The sequence below is a fragment of the Rana temporaria genome, chromosome 6 (assembly GCF_905171775.1).
Source record: "Rana temporaria chromosome 6, aRanTem1.1, whole genome shotgun sequence".
In the NCBI taxonomy this organism is placed as follows: Eukaryota; Metazoa; Chordata; class Amphibia; order Anura; family Ranidae; genus Rana; species Rana temporaria.
Genome location: NC_053494.1, coordinates 87,720,964 through 87,737,795, shown reverse-complemented (window position 1 = coordinate 87,737,795; position 16,832 = coordinate 87,720,964).

Sequence of the window (16,832 nt, the reverse complement as noted above, 5' to 3'; positions counted from 1 at the left end):
AATTTGCATGTTAAGGCCCGTACACACGATCAGATATTCCGACAACAATTGTCAGATGGACATGTTTTGTCAGATAATGCATCCCGTCTGTATGCTCTATCGGACAATTGTTGTCGGTATTTCCAACAACAAATGTTGGATGGTCATGCTCTTAAATTAATAATAAAATAATATTGCGCAAACCACTAGGTGTCGTGAGTCAGGCTGCCAACATAACAAAGTGGATACTAAGTGAAAATATTGTAAAAAAATGTAGCGCCCAAAATGAATAAATAAGCCTTTAAAAGGATGTAAATATAGTAAACCTGATAGTCAAATGATCTGCATCACCGACTACTTTAATCCCAAAATATGTGAACCTGTGAGGTAAAAACAACCACATAGACCAAAAATACCTCAGATATAGGTCTATATGATGGTGCCAAAAATTGGTGCCAATATATATAATGCTGCAATCAATTATATGTGAAGATGATGTCTGTATGAGTTCAGAGCACCTGTTCCCTCTCAGACAATCGCTGAGAAAAAGTGGATAGTGAACAAAAATGACGTTCAAGTGATCTAAAAACAAAGACCCTTAATATATAAATGAACCAAACGTGATAGTATGTTTCAAAAAAAGGTAAAAACACCTTAAATATATAAATGACTGAATACGTCAGTGAACGTGACACCATAACAGTGTACAGAAAAAGTCTTTGAAAGCACACATATGATCTTCAATTGTTGGAGTGGAGCCAAAATCTTCAAAACACATAACACTCTTCACACATGGGCATTGATTAAAGGGTGGGTACTCTTACCAGAAAAGGTGGACCCTCAACCTCACCATACGGTGGGAGGGTCGTTAGAGCTTGTACAGACTGGCGTCTGGATCTGGGAGTCTCCCCTTAAGATGGTCAGAACCAAAGATAGCCTCAGGTGGTCTCGAGAGGGGGGCGGCGAGCCCGGACGAAAAAAGAGAAAGGTTTGAGGGGAACAGGCATTTTTAATTTGAGCAATGTGGTCCTTACTGACACTGAGAAAGCAGTGTTAGATAAGGGCCTCAAATATGTCCCTCCCAAAACTTTAAACAAATTCCACACGTTTATTGATGTACAAAAATACATCAGGAAATTGAATATACAACGCTATTTTATTAGCAATCCATGTAGGTCCAACCTTCCAGATATATCCTCTCGGATTGTTCATACAGGACTTTCCAATCCTTCTGTTTTCAACCCCTTTTGCCCCATGGCCCCTAACGTCCGGATATTTAGAGATATGGTCCTTAAAGACTTAGATGTTTTGCCCTTGAAGAAAACTTTTGTTGATCCACATATCAAACTGGGTTTAAAAAGTCTGTGTGAACATAAGGATCTGGTTATCCGTCCGGCGGATAAGGGGGGAGGGATTGTAGTATTGGACAAGTCGGCCTATCATGCGGAAATGTTACGCATTCTTGGAGATAGTAACACATATATGAAACTACCCTCAAATCCCACCTCCAGAATTAAAACCTCGTCGAGCAAAATACTCACTAGAGGAGCTCAAAGTAGGATTTTGGACAAGAAGGAACATGCATATCTCATGACGAAGGTCCCTCGTATCCCCACCATGTATTTTTTACCAAAAATACACAAGGATAATGTTAACCCTCCCGGGAGACCCATCATAAGTGGGATTAATTCTATAACTTCTCGAATAGGGAAGTATATAGATCATCACCTGCAACCCATGGTTAAGGACATTCCGTCGTACTTGAAGGACACCAGGCACACTATAGCTCGCCTGGAAGAGGTTGTGTACAGTGGAGACATTTTGCTAGTTACAGCGGACGTGTCCTCCCTGTACACGAGCATTGCCCACCATTTAGGGTTCCAGGCAGTGGAGACTTTTCTCCACCGTAACACCAGCATCCCTACTGTACAGAAGTATTTTGTTATGGACCTACTTAGGTTTGCTACCAGTAATAATTACTTCTGGTACGATGGAGATTTCTTTTTACAACTAAAGGGAGTGGCTATGGGGGCCAAGTTTGCCCCCAGCCTTGCCAACATTTTCATGGCCAAATGGGAGGAGGATGTCGTCTATGCCTTCAACAGGCCGGAGATCCTTCTCTGGGCCAGGTATATAGACGACATCCTCCTCCTATGGAAAGGCGACTTACAGTCGCTGGATCTCTTCATGGCTACCTTAAATAGAAATGAGGTGGGGATCATTCTTACTTATGAGGCAAGTTTTAGCAACATCAATTTTCTTGATCTTGAAATTTTTGTCCAGAATAACCGTCTAGCCACCAAAACGTTTTTCAAAAACACGGACCGCAACAGCTATATTCCCACCGATAGCTGCCACAATCCGGCCTGGCTCAATTCTATTCCTAAGAGTCAGTTGTTGCGTATTCGACGCAACTGCTCAGATGTTAGGGATTTTTTTGTCCAGGCAGACGTTTTGAAACAGAAGTTTTTGGACAAGGGATATTCAAGAGCTAAAATAGATACAGAAATAGAACAGATTGGGAAGGTTGGCCGCACTTTACTTACAGTGGAAAAAACTAAAACAGCTCAAAATCCAAAATTTAAGAATGCTTTTTTTACCACATTCTCTGGACAGTACAAACAAATTAAGAACATTATTCACAAACATTGGGGGATTCTTAAGGAGGACCAATTATTGGGACCGACCTTACCCACCAATGCTATGGTGATTTATAGGGGGGCCACCTCTTTAAAACATCACGTCACTCCGAATGTGATTGATCCACCAGTGAAGTCGTCCTTTTTTCCTCTATCCAAAGGCTTTCATCCCTGCAGGAAATGTAGGGTATGCCTGAATAACACACAGGGACGCAAGAAAGTAGTTTCTTTTAGGTCCACTGTTACAGGGTTGACATATCCTATGAAACAGTTTTTTACATGTGCATCCACGCACATAGTGTATTTGATCACCTGTCCTTGTGGAAAACAGTACGTTGGTCGGACCATACGGAGCTTTTCCACAAGGGCAGGTGAGCATGTTGCGAAGATCCTTAAGGGATGCGACAAACATACAGTACCAAGACATTACCTTGAGGTACACAATAAAAATTGGAGGGTACCACCTTTGCCATCATTGATAAATTTGTTCCCCACTGGAGAGGCAAGCCTTCTACCAGAGGGGTCTCTAAATTAGAGGTCTTCTGGATCTATACGCTCAAAAGTTACGCGCCATTCGGACTTAACGTCGAATGGGACGTAAATGCGTTTATAAACCAGTCCTGATTAGGACAATCATTTAAGGCACTCATTTATACATCAGAAATTGTTCTATCTATTTTAATTGATGTTTTGTCCTTACAGTTGATGTATATACATTATGTGTAGTTCCAACTCATGTATTTACCTTTTTGGACTACTCTACCTATATGTACATGTGTGTTTTTTCTGTTTATAGATGTATATGCATGGAAAAGACTGCTAGATGTTGTGTTTAATCCATCTCCGTGTTAGCCAATTCCAACCCTTATGGCGTTATATTTATTCAAATTGATTTATGGATTCATTTCTCTTTTTGGCCTGTGAGGATGACCTGGAATGATCTGTTTTTTTCCCCCTTATGGAGTAAATGTCCTCCGTTAGCACACAAATGATTCGTTATATTTTCTGCAGGTTACACTGTTTGAACAATGACTTCCTGGAACGCATATTGAAGCGCAGCGCTGACGTGCTTAACGCTTCTCACAGCATGGGAAATCTGATGATTGTTGCTGATGGTTGGACACACCTCCATCTCCGTACCATTCTTATTGGTGGAGAGGGGAGAGACCTGGAAATCCACACAGTCTGTGAATGACCCTGGAACGCAGCGCTGACGTTCTGACGTCATTGCGCTTTGCGCATACAGATACCAATTGGTTAACCCAGTTAGGAACGTCTTCCTATCCGCTGGCAGGATAGTGAAAGACATCCTCTCAGTCCTATCAGTGTTTGCCTATGACCACTTCCGGTCTCTGCAACGCACAATGAGATTTTGTTAATGTGTCTGAAACGCACGCCATCGCAGCGAGGGGGACCAGGTGTTGGCTGTCACGGATCTGGATTAACAGGTATTTATTGCAGTGGAGTTGATAGGCTGTCAGAACCCCAGTTGAAGTCCTATAGTGACGAAACCGGTAGGGTGATAGTTCTATTGTAACTCCACTGCTGACTTATTGGAAACTCTCCCATATTTATCCAAGGTGGGAGTACCTGCTGCTATTTTTCAGCTTGCTGTGGTTTTTTATTTTGATTTTTTTAGCTTGCTGTTTGTTTTTTACCTTTAGTGTGGCTTTGCAAGCCTTTTCACTATTTTACTTTTGAATTTTGCCATATGAGTGCAATAAAAAAACTTTTTTACACTATGAGGAGCACCTCTATACTTTTTTCCTTTGCATAACAATTGGGATGTTTGGAGCACTTCTGATGAGCTGATTCCTGCCACAACACTCTATCCTGGACAATCGAGACCACCTGAGGCTATCTTTGGTTCTGACCATCTTAAGGGGAGACTCCCAGATCCAGACGCCAGTCTGTACAAGCTCTAACGACCCTCCCACCGTATGGTGAGGTTGAGGGTCCACCTTTTCTGGTAAGAGTACCCACCCTTTAATCAATGCCCATGTGTGAAGAGTGTTATGTGTTTTGAAGATTTTGGCTCCACTCCAACAATTGAAGATCATATGTGTGCTTTCAAAGACTTTTTCTGTACACTGTTATGGTGTCACGTTCACTGACGTATTCAGTCATTTATATATTTAAGATGTTTTTACCTTTTTTTGAAACATACTATCACGTTTGGTTCATTTATATATTAAGGGTCTTTGTTTTTAGATCACTTGAACGTCATTTTTGTTCACTATCCACTTTTTCTCAGCGATTGTCTGAGAGGGAACAGGTGCTCTGAACTCATACAGACATCATCTTCACATATAATTGATTGCAGCATTATATATATTGGCACCAATTTTTGGCACCATCATATAGACCTATATCTGAGGTATTTTTGGTCTATGTGGTTGTTTTTACCTCACAGGTTCACATATTTTGGGATTAAAGTAGTCGGTGATGCACATGCTCTTAAATTGTTCTGACAACAAATGTGTTCCGTTGGATTATCCGATCGTGTGTACACAAGTCCGTCGGACTAAAATCCAAAGTACAAACACGCATGCTCCGAACCAATGCTAACCATCCGACAACATTAGCAGAAGTTGCCCAAAGGGAGCAGAAAAACAATGTAGTTTCATATATGCTGGCTGAGAAAGTTCTGCCGTCTGTATGGAGAACAAGTTCACGGCCAACGCTGTTTGGACAAACATCCACAGGTTTGTCTGATGGAAGTCCGATCGTGTGTATGAGGCTTAAGACACAAGAATCTGCACGTAAAGGCACATACACACGATCGGATATTCCAACAACAACTGTTGGCTGTGCATGCTCTCAAATTGTCTGACAACAAATGTGTTCCATCCGATTATCCGATCGTGTGTACACAAATCCGTCGGACTAAAATCCAAAGTACAAACACGCATGCTCCGAACAATGCTAAACATCAGACAATAGCAGAAGTTGCCCAAAGGGTGGCGGTAAAGAGCTGAAAAAACACATGGTTTGGTGTATGTTGGCTGAAAATGTTCTGCCTTCTGTATGCAAAACAAGTTCACAGACAACGCCCTTCGGACAAAAATCCACAGATTTGTCCGCTGGAAGTCCGATTGTGTGTACGAGGCTTTAAGCCTCATACACATGATCGTTTTTTTGGAAGGGAATTGTGTGTTGACCGGCTGTTGGCGGAAAATCTGACCGTTTGTACAATCCATCGGACAATTGTTGTCGGATTTTCCGTGGACAAATGTTGGCTGGGAGGCTTTTAAATTTTCCGCGGACAACGATCTGTTGTTGGATTTTCCAAGCATGTGTACACAAGTCCGTCGGACAAAAGTCCAAAGTACAAACACGCATGCTCGGATTCAATGCCCACCAAACACAACATTAGCAGAAGGTGTCCAAAGGGTGGCGCTAAAGAGCTAAAACGTAGTACGTCACTGCGTTCCTGTTTGTTGACCGACAATTGTGTGCCGTTTGTATGCAAGACCAGTTCCTGGCCAACGCCCTTCAGACAAAAGTCGAGGCTTTGTCTGCAGAAAATCCGATCTCGTGTATGAGGCTTAATAGCGAGAGTGGCCTAAAAGAGGATGATTAAACAGAACCACTCCCTGACCACCTACCTCTAAATGAACATAGAAGCTGCTTGTGTGAGTACACATTGTCATGGACTCAATGCTTAGCTAAATAGTGTGGCAATTTTCACTCAACATGTCAAGTTTCATAGGCAGCATTGCATGTCAAACTTATCATTGAGCTTACCATGAAAAATTTAGTCAGCAGCTACAAATACTTTTTTTTTTTTCACAATCAAAGGTTTTTATTTAGAGATAATAAACATAGCAAGTAAAGGGACAGTTCCATTACATGGATTATGCAGGGTACAAAACAAGTACTGATAACAATAAATGTCTGCGAACAGTAAAATTTAGCCAAAGTTGGTAAATTACATTCAGATAATTTAATACATATAATAATAGTTTGTAAGTGGGAGGGGGGGTAGGTGGGTAAAGGGTGAGGGGGAAGAAAGGAGGGGGGGGATGGGGAGAGGTGTGGGTAGGGGTTGCAAAATTGAAGGCATTGGTAAGTCTATCGACGGGTGAGTATAGGGTGTGTCCAGGGCAGTACGGGTGGTACTTATTTCAGCTTCTTAGTACAGGATTGGATGTGTGTTCGTCGGAGTGAGCATGTCAGTCAAGACATACAAGTAGGGAGGGTGCAAGATAATTAATTGCATAGGGACTGGTATTCAGCAGAGTAGGTAAACAAGAACCATGGTTGCCAAAGCTCGTTGAATTTCGTGCTATTTTCAGTTTTCATGGCCAGAATTTCCTCCATTTTGTAAATGTAAGTGATTCTATCCAACCATTCTTTGATCTTAGGTATCTGGGTTGACTTCCAATATACAGGGATGAGGGTTTTAGCGGCATTCAGTAGGTGTCTGGTAAGGGACCTTTTGTATTTGCTAATGGGTAGGTGGTTGATGTGAATCAGGCATGCGGCTGCGTCTAATGTGATTTTTGTTTCCGTGATGTGCCTGATCCAGTCAGTCACCTGTTTCCAGTAGGCTGAAATTACGGGACAATCCCACCAAATGTGCAAGAAGGTGCCTGTGCCCTTACCGCAGCGCCAGCATGTGTCTGATGCCGTCTCAAACCATTTTTTGGCCCTTTGAGGTGTGATATACCACTGTGTTAGTATTTTGTAGGAAATCTCTTGATATCTTGTGCTCAAAGAACACTTGTGTGACCATATGCATGCTTTTTCCCATTGTTTGTCATCTATGCTAATACCGAGATCCTTCTCCCATTTAATTTTGTGTTTGCTCGTACCTTCTTGCGTTGGTTGGATGAGCCAGGAATAAGCCAGAGATGTAGCGTGTGGGACTGGTCGCCTTTTATAGCAGATGTCTTCTAGGGTAGTTAGGGGTCGGCTATAAGAGGGAATAGATCTGGTGTTAACTAGGAAGTTTTTCAGTTGTAGATATAGCCAAGGGCCTGGGCACATATCACCAAATTCCTCCCTCATTGTGTCTAGGGATTTGACTGTGGTGCCGGAGAAGCAATTTAGGGCTAGTAAGTCTGGAATTTTTTTGCCTTGGAGACCTGGGGGGAAATCCGGGTTATCGAAGATCGGGGTGAGGGGGCCCGGTGTCGTGGACATTCCATGTTTTGCCGTTACCGTATGCCAAATTTTGAGTGTGTTTGCTATTATTGGGTTTTTAATTGATTTGCTTATCTTTGAGTGGGAGGCCCATGGGGAGAATAGTGTGTGGTGTGGGGCTATGTACCTCTCTAGTTGGACCCAATCTTTTTCTTTGCTGTGGCAGTGCCAGTCTATTATCCTAGTGATATGCGATGCTTGGTGATATTTCTTGTAATCAGGGAGTCCTATTCCACCTCTGCATTTATGTAGTGTTAGTAATGAGAGGCTAATCCTTGGGTTTTTGTCAGCCCATAGAAACCTTCTTTGTATTCTAAGTAATTTGGTAAAAAATAAGTTCGGTACGTGTATAGGTAAGGCATTAAAAATGTACAGAAGTCTAGGGAGGATTGTCATCTTCAGAATTGAAGCTCTTCCGAACCATGAAAATAATTTTGGTGTCCATTTATTGAGATCATTGGAGACTTGTTTAAGTAGTGGGGAATAATTGGCCTGGAAAAGTGTATCTAAACTGTTGGTCAAGTTTATTCCTAAATATTTTAGGGATGAGGGGACCCAGTGGAAAGCATGGTTAGATTTCAGGTGGGTAATTTGGTCATGTGGTAGTGTCAGGTTAAGGGCTTCAGATTTAGATTTATTAATTTTGAAATTAGAGATATATCCGAATGTTTCAAATAGTTTCTGTAGATTGGGGATTGAAAAGAAGGGACTAGTAAGAAAAAACAGCAAATCGTCTGCGTAAGCCGCAACTTTGTACTCTTTCTTGCCTACCTTTAGTCCTTTTACGCCTGTAGCCAGGTTGACTGCTCTGATCAGCGGTTCCAGGGAGATAATAAAGAGAATGGGGGAAAGGGGGCATCCCTGACGGGTCCCATTTTGTATCTCTATAGGGTCAGATAGGGTGTTATTTACTTTTATTCTGGCTTGAGGATGCTGGTATAAGGCCGACAACCATGACAACATGCTTTCTCCTAGGCCTATGTGCGTACAAGTGGAGAACATATATTCCCAGGATATTCTATCGAAGGCCTTTTCGGCGTCAGTCGATAGTAACATTCCATTGGTCTTGGATATTCGTGCGTGATGTATTAAGTTGAGTGCCTTTGTAATATTGTCTCGTGCCTCTCTGCCCGGCATGAAGCCGACTTGTTCGGGACCAATTATTTTGTTAAGTATGGGTTTCAATCTGTTAGCTAGGATTTTTGTTAAAAGCTTTAAATCAACGTTTAATAACGATATGGGTCTGAAATTGGCACAGTCAGAATGGTCTTTGTCGGGTTTAGGTATCACTGCAATATGGGCCATGAGAATGGAGGTAGAGTTATGTTTATTTTTTGCTAAATAGTTAAAGGATGAGAGGAGGGGTTTACAAAGGGTATTCATGTATGTCTTATAATATTGGGACGTAAAGCCGTCCGGGCCTGGGCTTTTTCCTGTTTTTAAATCTTTAATTGCTACTTGTAGCTCCATGAGATTGATTGGTTCATCTAATTTGGAGGTGTCATCTTGTTTGAGCGTCGGGAGTTTGCTATCTTTTAGGAATTCTGATATCGCTTCCTTTTTGGAGTTTGTGATGTGATGTGGTTTGTGTTGATCGGGGAGGTTATATAGTTTTTTATAGAATTTTGAAAAAAGGTTGGCAATCTTTTCTGTGTCATGACTTAGTACCCCCTGGTTATCTTTAATAGCGTGAACGAGGTTCGTTGATTGTGCGTCTTTAAGAGCTTTCGCAAGAAGTTTCCCGCTTTTATCCCCTTGCTCATAGAAAATGTTTTTCCGGAAAAAGAGGGCCTTTCTAATTTTAATGTCAAGGATCTGTTTCAGTGAAGACCTACAAGTTTGCAGTTCTTCTTCTACGGATTTCGAGAGGGACTGTTTGTGTTGAGTCTCTAATTTGGATATTTGGTGTGAAAGACGTGCAATTTCCCCCTCTCTATCCTTCTTTCTTCTGGAGCCCCATTTGATTAGTTCACCCCTTATTACCGCTTTGTGCGCTTCCCAGTTATTTAGGGGGTTTGTGTCATTGTCAAGATTGGTCTGGAAGTAAGTCGTGATTTTTTGGTGTATGTCGTCTCTGATTTCTTGGTCAGTGAGTAATGTTGCATTAAGTCTCCAGTTAAAAGTGGAGCGTTTAGGTGGGCCGAGTTGTAGTGTGATGGCAGTGGGGGCATGGTCGGATAGTGAGATTATGCCAATATCAGCTCTTAGTAACCTGCACAGGTCTCTTTGGGAGATGAAAATCATATCGATGCGGGAATATCTTTTGTGGGGTGGTGAAAAGAAGGTGTAGTCTTTTTCTGAGGGATTTATCGATCTCCATGAGTCGACGAGTGTCAGAGATTGCAGCAGTATTTTAATACGTTTCAGTGTCCTGTAAGATACGTGCGTGTGGCCATTCGATGTGTCTTTAAGTGGGGAGAGGGGAATGTTGAAGTCGCCCCCTAGAACAATACATCCCTCTGCAAACCATTTAAGTTCGTCAATGATTTTACGGCAAAATGTGATGTGTGCTGCATTGGGGAAATACACGTTTGCTAGAGTGATCGGGGAGCCTCCCCATGTGCCTTTTAAGAAAATATAACGTCCCTCTGGGTCTGAAATTTGGTGTTGAAGAACAAAAGGTGCGTCTTTATTAAGCAAGATAGATACCCCTTTAGTCTTGGCCAGGCGGTTAGTGGCGTGATATGCTTTTGTAAAGATGTTGTTCGTGATTTTGGGGATGTTCTGCCCTTTGAAGTGGGTCTCTTGTAGGAAGACCACAGAGGGACGGATTTTTTTGAGTTCCCTCAGTAGTTTTGTTCTTTTTTCGGGGATGTTCAAGCCGTTAATGTTATGTGAAATGAGCATGGGGGACTTACCTAGAAATGAGTATGCCATTTTGTGGACTTAGTGCCTTCTATGTGGTGGTGATCTGGGGGAGGGGGAGCTGTGATGTGTGTGGTGAGGGGAGGGAGGATGGGGGGGGGGTACAGGGTAGGGGGATAGGAGGGGTGTTAGGATCAAAGGGTTAGGGGGGGGAGAAAGTAAGTATGGATGAGTTGTACTCAATTCACACCTTAAGGGTGATGAGTTAATTAGTATCTTAAATATTAAGATCTAGTAAATACTCCTGGGGGTGAGTGGGAGTCACGCGCACGAATCGCCTCAGGGCAAAATCCTTCTCTGTTATATAGAGAATGGACAATGCCTGAAGTTGACTATGCGGTAATATAGAATTAGGTTTTGTATGTGTGGAGAGATGCCATGGGACCTGAGAAGTATGTGTGTGAGATAGTTGGAGTTCTAGTATACTTAAGCCGGTAGGGAGAAGGTGAGAGGAAGAGGGGTAGGCTTTAATTGAGGTGTTGAAGAAACAAGGTGTAAAGTAGTATTTACTTGTCTTAGGGATTAGGTTTAATCAGTGTGGAATGGTGTGGTATTCGAGTCAGTTATGGGGATACCTTCACTTATTCCTTCAGTGTCATTACTTATATCTATTACCATTGATGGTTTATTTTAGAGGCTGTTTCACCTCTAAGATGAAGGTTTTGGTTGAAAATCGGAACCATAAAACAAAGAAAAAGAAAGAAAACAACAAAGAGGAAGAACCAATGCTTTCATAGAACACTCAGGACTCTAACTGTATCAAATGTGAGTTCAGTCAGGGTAACATCTATGAAGTATAGTGCGCCAGCACTGTGGAGATTCATGACAACCTCTAGTATACAGTAGTGGTCAATTATGAGAGGCATTAATGCTAAGACCTGATTTTCTATCCTAACATAAAATAAAATAGGGCGGCAGGTCATATAGTTTGGTAGTTTGTCTTCTCAATTGGATTCCCACCCGGTATTTAAGTGTGTGCGGGTCATGTGTGTCCGTCATCCCCGTGCCTAAGGACTAACCTGGATATCTGGAGTGATCACCTCGAGGGTGCCTGATGTGGTCGTACTAGTCTACTAGGCCGCCTGTTTAGGATGTTAAATAGGGAATCATGCATGGTGGACATTGGAATTAGAGCCTGTTGTGTGATAGAGTTCAATTGTGACACGTTTCATTAATGCGTGAATTTTTGGGTGTGTTGTCAGAGCACAAAAAAGGGATCTCCACCCTGGTAGCTATGGTAAACTGTAACTAGGCACATAATGAAGAATCAAAACAACAATATATAGGGTGCTTAGGATAATGTCCTCCTTAAAACACCTGTGGCCCTTGCCACTGTAGGGTAAACAATGAAAGATCCACTTTTCCTGTGTAACAGTCAAACAGGATATTTGCTAGTATAGTTCAAGGTGCAGTCAGTTCTGGGTTAGATCTCATCAAGTAAACCCGATCATAAAGGGCAAAGGTACCCAGCCTACATCCTTTCCTTTTCAGGTATAACCGGGGTACGCGTAAACATGTAAAGAGTAAGTGAGCACCCGTTCAAATTAACTTCATAGTCTGTCCGAAGGGGTGCAGTGTGCCATGTGTGCGTCCAACAGGTTAGCAGGTTACTCACGATTAACATATCTATGGACATGTATGTTATCTGGGATGTTGGGTTGTATCGGTCCTTCTTTGAGTAGCTGCTGGGCAGGCTTGGTGTGGAAGTCCTCTTTTTTCCTTGCACGGCTGGTTTGTTCTCTGTAAAACAAGGTTAAAACCTGGAAGAGAAAGGCATTGAAACAAAGGTAAACCTGTAGGGGTGCAAAGGGTTAGTTGCCGGTTATAGCTCGATTTGTCCTTCTAGAGTGCTACTCTGTTCAGCATATTGTGCAGAGGTGGGCGGATGAGGTGAAGTGGGTTGGTGATTATCAGATGATCTGTCCCGTTCAAGAGTGTTCGTTGATGTATGGATCTTGGAGACGGGAGAGATAGTGCCATCTACTGGTTATTATCATGTTGAATCATCCCATGCATTCTGGCATTAATATTAAAAAAGAAGAAACTGCATAAGGTGATATGCTGAGTGGGGCACTAGGGACCCAAAAAAGAAAACTGTAATAAAAAAAAACCAGACGAAACATTTGAATAGGGAACGTAAGGATGGGAGTGAAAAACTGGACCCATAACTGCTGAGCTTGTGATTCAAAGTGATGAGTCAAGGATATTTTCGACTCGTTATTACCACATGTGAGCAAGTTTCTGTCTTGTTTGAGATGGTGGTCTGTTATCCGGGTTCTTTACAGACGTTGTGCTTCCTTCACTCTGGGGCTCCGTGAGCTTTTGGAAGTTGCTGGGGAGTCGTTGTATCTTCTGTAGGAGTTGCCACGTTGGCTTCTCTGTTGCATCGGGGAGAAGAGTGATGGCGGACCGGGTGAGTGCTGTGGGTTGTTGATGAGGGGTGGTAGAAGGAAGTCAGCATACCAGTCTGGTAGCTCTACAGGCGCAATCTGCAAAGCCTCGCAGAATTTCAGGAGATCCTCCGGGGTTCTCAGCAGGTGTTGTTTGCCCATGTATGCGGCCTGTAAAGCGAACGGGAACTTCCACCGGTAAGTTATTCCCTTTTCTTTTAGGATGGCAAGGAGAGGTTTCAGTGCTCTCCTGTTCCTAAGGGTGATTGGCGAGAGGTCCTGGAACAATTGTATTGCAGCATCGCCATGTTGGATCTGGTCTGCATTCCTCGCCTTGAGCAGTATTTCTTCCTTAAGGCCGAAGTTTGGGAGGCAGCATATGATATCCCTGGGAGGATTATCATCTGGGGCCCTGGGTCTTAGCGCTCTATGAGCGCGGTCGAATTCGATGGGGGATTGTTCTGGCCTTTCCAATAGGTTGTTGAAGATGGCGGATAGCGCCGGTCGTATGCCCTCGGGGACTACCGTTTCTGGGACCCCCCTTATCCTAATATTATGTCTGCGTCCCCTATTGTCCAAATCCTCAATTTGTCTGTTCATGTCAATCAGGTGTTGTGAGTGGGACGCCGAGATGTCATCAAGTCTAAGCAGGGCCCTGTCTCTCCTCTTGCCAGCGCGCTCCGTCACGGCCATCTGCTCTGAGAGCCTGAGTAATTCAGCCTTGATGTCTGTGATGGCTATGGTGAAGGAATTTTTTATATCCGCTGCAATGTCTGTCATTGCTGCGTAGGTCAGGGGTATGTCAGCCCGGTCCGTACCTTTAGATGAGTCCTCAGACGCTGGGAGGGAGACCTCATCATCCTCCAGGTCCTCCATCATGTTCAGCCTAAGCGGCGGCGCCATCTTGGAGGCCTTGCTTTTGCCGCTGAAGCAGAATTTGCTGAGGTTCGTTGGGGTAATTTTCCTCTTAGGGGTGTTCAAGGATCGCAGGGAGCGGTTGTGTGATCCTCTCTTGGGTTGGGAGGACATAATCCTTTAGAAATCCGGCCGATTTCAGCTCTCAGGCCCCACGGAATGTCGGAGCTCCTCTACACTGCTGCCATTCGCATCGCGCGCCAAGCCACGCCCCTCTACAAATACTATAGCTGCTGATTTTTTATATATGGACACTTACCTGTCCAGGGAGCCCGCAGCTCGGATTGGCTGTAGGGTGCTTTATCTGCCATTCCTGGTAAGGGAACCAGGCAGTGAAGCCTTTCAGTTCCCTACTGCGCATGCGCAACACACGCTGTGCTATTTAATTGGCACATAGGAAGGAGGAGGGGGGCCGAACTTCCAAGAGCTGGCGCCGTCTCCCAAAAGTGGGGAACGGTATCTGTCAAAAACAGGTACCCACGCCCCCTCCCCCCTGAAAGGTGCCAAATGTGACACTGGAGGGGGGGAGGAGACGGATAAGCGGAAGCCAAATACTTGGCTTGCAGTTGTGATGCAGTATTTTAAAGCAAAATTCACATTCAGCTAGAAAAAAAAAACATTCAGAAGGCAGCAGAATAACCTCCTGCACTAACAGTGGGATGATCTTAAAGGGGCATTACCGCACACTCAAGTGTTCAAGTGTGTGCTACATAAAGATTGCAGGTTTTAGGGATGCACTGGATACAGAGTGAAGGGTCAGGGGTGCCCTACATACACAGTGCAGACAGGGCCTGTACAAAGGGTGGTGGGAGGGGCGGCTGCCCTGGGTTTACTGGTGACGCCTTCCTTCTGTTGCGAGGCTGACAGGCGGTGGCAGTGTTTTTGACAAGCAAGTGACTGCTGGGTGTAGGATCCCCTAAGCTTGCACATCATGAGCGGGGAGGGGGGCGCAGTTTGGAATATTTTCCCTGGATGCTGGGTGACCCTGTCTGGGCACTGAGTGCAGAGTACAGTGCAGGGGCGGATCCAGGGGGAGGGGAAGCAATAGGTTAATTGCTCCCCCCCCCCCCGACTCAGAGAAAATATTACCTACTCTAAGGGCCCTTTCAGACGTGCGGACCGTATTTCCGCTTTTTCATCCATCCGTTTGCGGATGAAAAAGGGAAAAATTGGTCCCTATGTGATTGAAGGTGTCAGCGGATAAACATCCGCTGACACCCGTAATCACCCGCCTCTGCAAAGATCAGATTTTGCAGACGGAAGAATGTCCTATTTTTTCTTCCGTCTGCGGATCGGATGAACACGGACAGACGGTCCGTGTTCATCCGATCCCCCATAGGGGAGAGCGGAGAAAAGACAGGGCGGTCCCTGCACAGTGTGCGGGGACCGCCCTGTCAGCCGCCGGCTCAGCGGGTGTATACGGAGCGATCCCCGCTGAGCTTACGGACACACGGAGGGATCATTACTGATCTGCCCCGTGTGAAAGGGCCCTTAGTCTCACAGTCAGAATCAGCAGCAGTGGCAAATGAGACCCTCTTGTTGTTACACCACCGTTGGCCTCTACTGCCTGAAGCACTGGTTGCTATTGCCTGGCATCTAGCAACCAGTGATGTCACATCCAAGGAGGAGAACGAGGCCCCAGCATTCAGAGCGTAAGTTCTTCCTCCTTTGCGCCTAGTAATGGTTGGCTCCACCCACCTCCTCCCTCCATCTTCTCCAGTGCGGCGTGAGGAAAGGGAACTGTCTAAGCAGTTGCCTGCCGACCTGTCTGCACCTGCCTGAGGTGAGGCATTGTTAGCATATTCTCATTATTTTCTAAAAGGGCTCTAATCAAGCCCTCACTGACCTCCTTAGCTCTGGGTACTGTGTGCAGCGTCCCACTCAGGACATGTGGGAACTGCAAAAGTATTACTTCTTTGTCATTGCTATATTGCATGTCATTTTGCATTGTATACCTGTGGTATCCCTGTTCATAGGCTGGTCAGGTGTGCTTCTTACTTCCCACCACAAGATGGGGATAGCACCACTCTGGGAAATCTATCCCAGCTCAGGCTTATCCGTGGTCAGTTGGTCAGTACAGGAAGCAGTGTGGAGAGAGAAAGGAGAATGTGAAGGTCAGTCCAGAGAAGGGACACATTTAAACTGCTAAAATCAAAGGATAAAAGCCATTAATCGGCAGCAAAGACCTTTGAGTATAAAGGTGAAGGATTTATTAGCCTCCGGCAACCTCACCCATGTCACTGGATTCAAAAGGGACCAGACACAAGTAAGCATTATACTGAACCACAGCCTGAGTCCAGGCCTACTAAAGCCTATTAGCAGTGGATCAGCAGAACTCCTCTATTTACCCAGAGACTGTATTCTAACTGGATGTTTGTACTGCAACCAAAACCAGACACAGTAAAAGTTGTGAGTTGTATTCTACCACTGTCTACCTCATTCTTCAACATTGCTACTACAACTGGTTGTACCACCATTAACGGTACTGGCGTCACGACAAATATCATCAAGGGACCCAGCCGCCACAAGCACTCTAAACACCCCTGTCATCACGGGCACCTCAACCACCATCTTGGCTGGCGTTTCCCTATCGCAGAGCGTGCCCCGGAGGATCCTGTGCTGTCTTCCCTTTCACTGTGCGACCGGCCCAGGGAGGCTTTCTGCTAACCGTGAGTAAACCGATGAACTGTATTATTGCTGTCTCTCATCGGCCCACCGTGCACCTCACGTGTTCCCCTGCGGTTCTGGCTCGTCGCATAAGAAAAATTGGCGTCACGAACAGGATAATTACCCCTGTGCCTTATCTAAAAGACTGTCGCATCAGAATAAGCCCCTTTGCTTTATTGAGAGACTATTTACTTATTGCATGCTGTGTGGGGCCACAGAACTGTTTAAA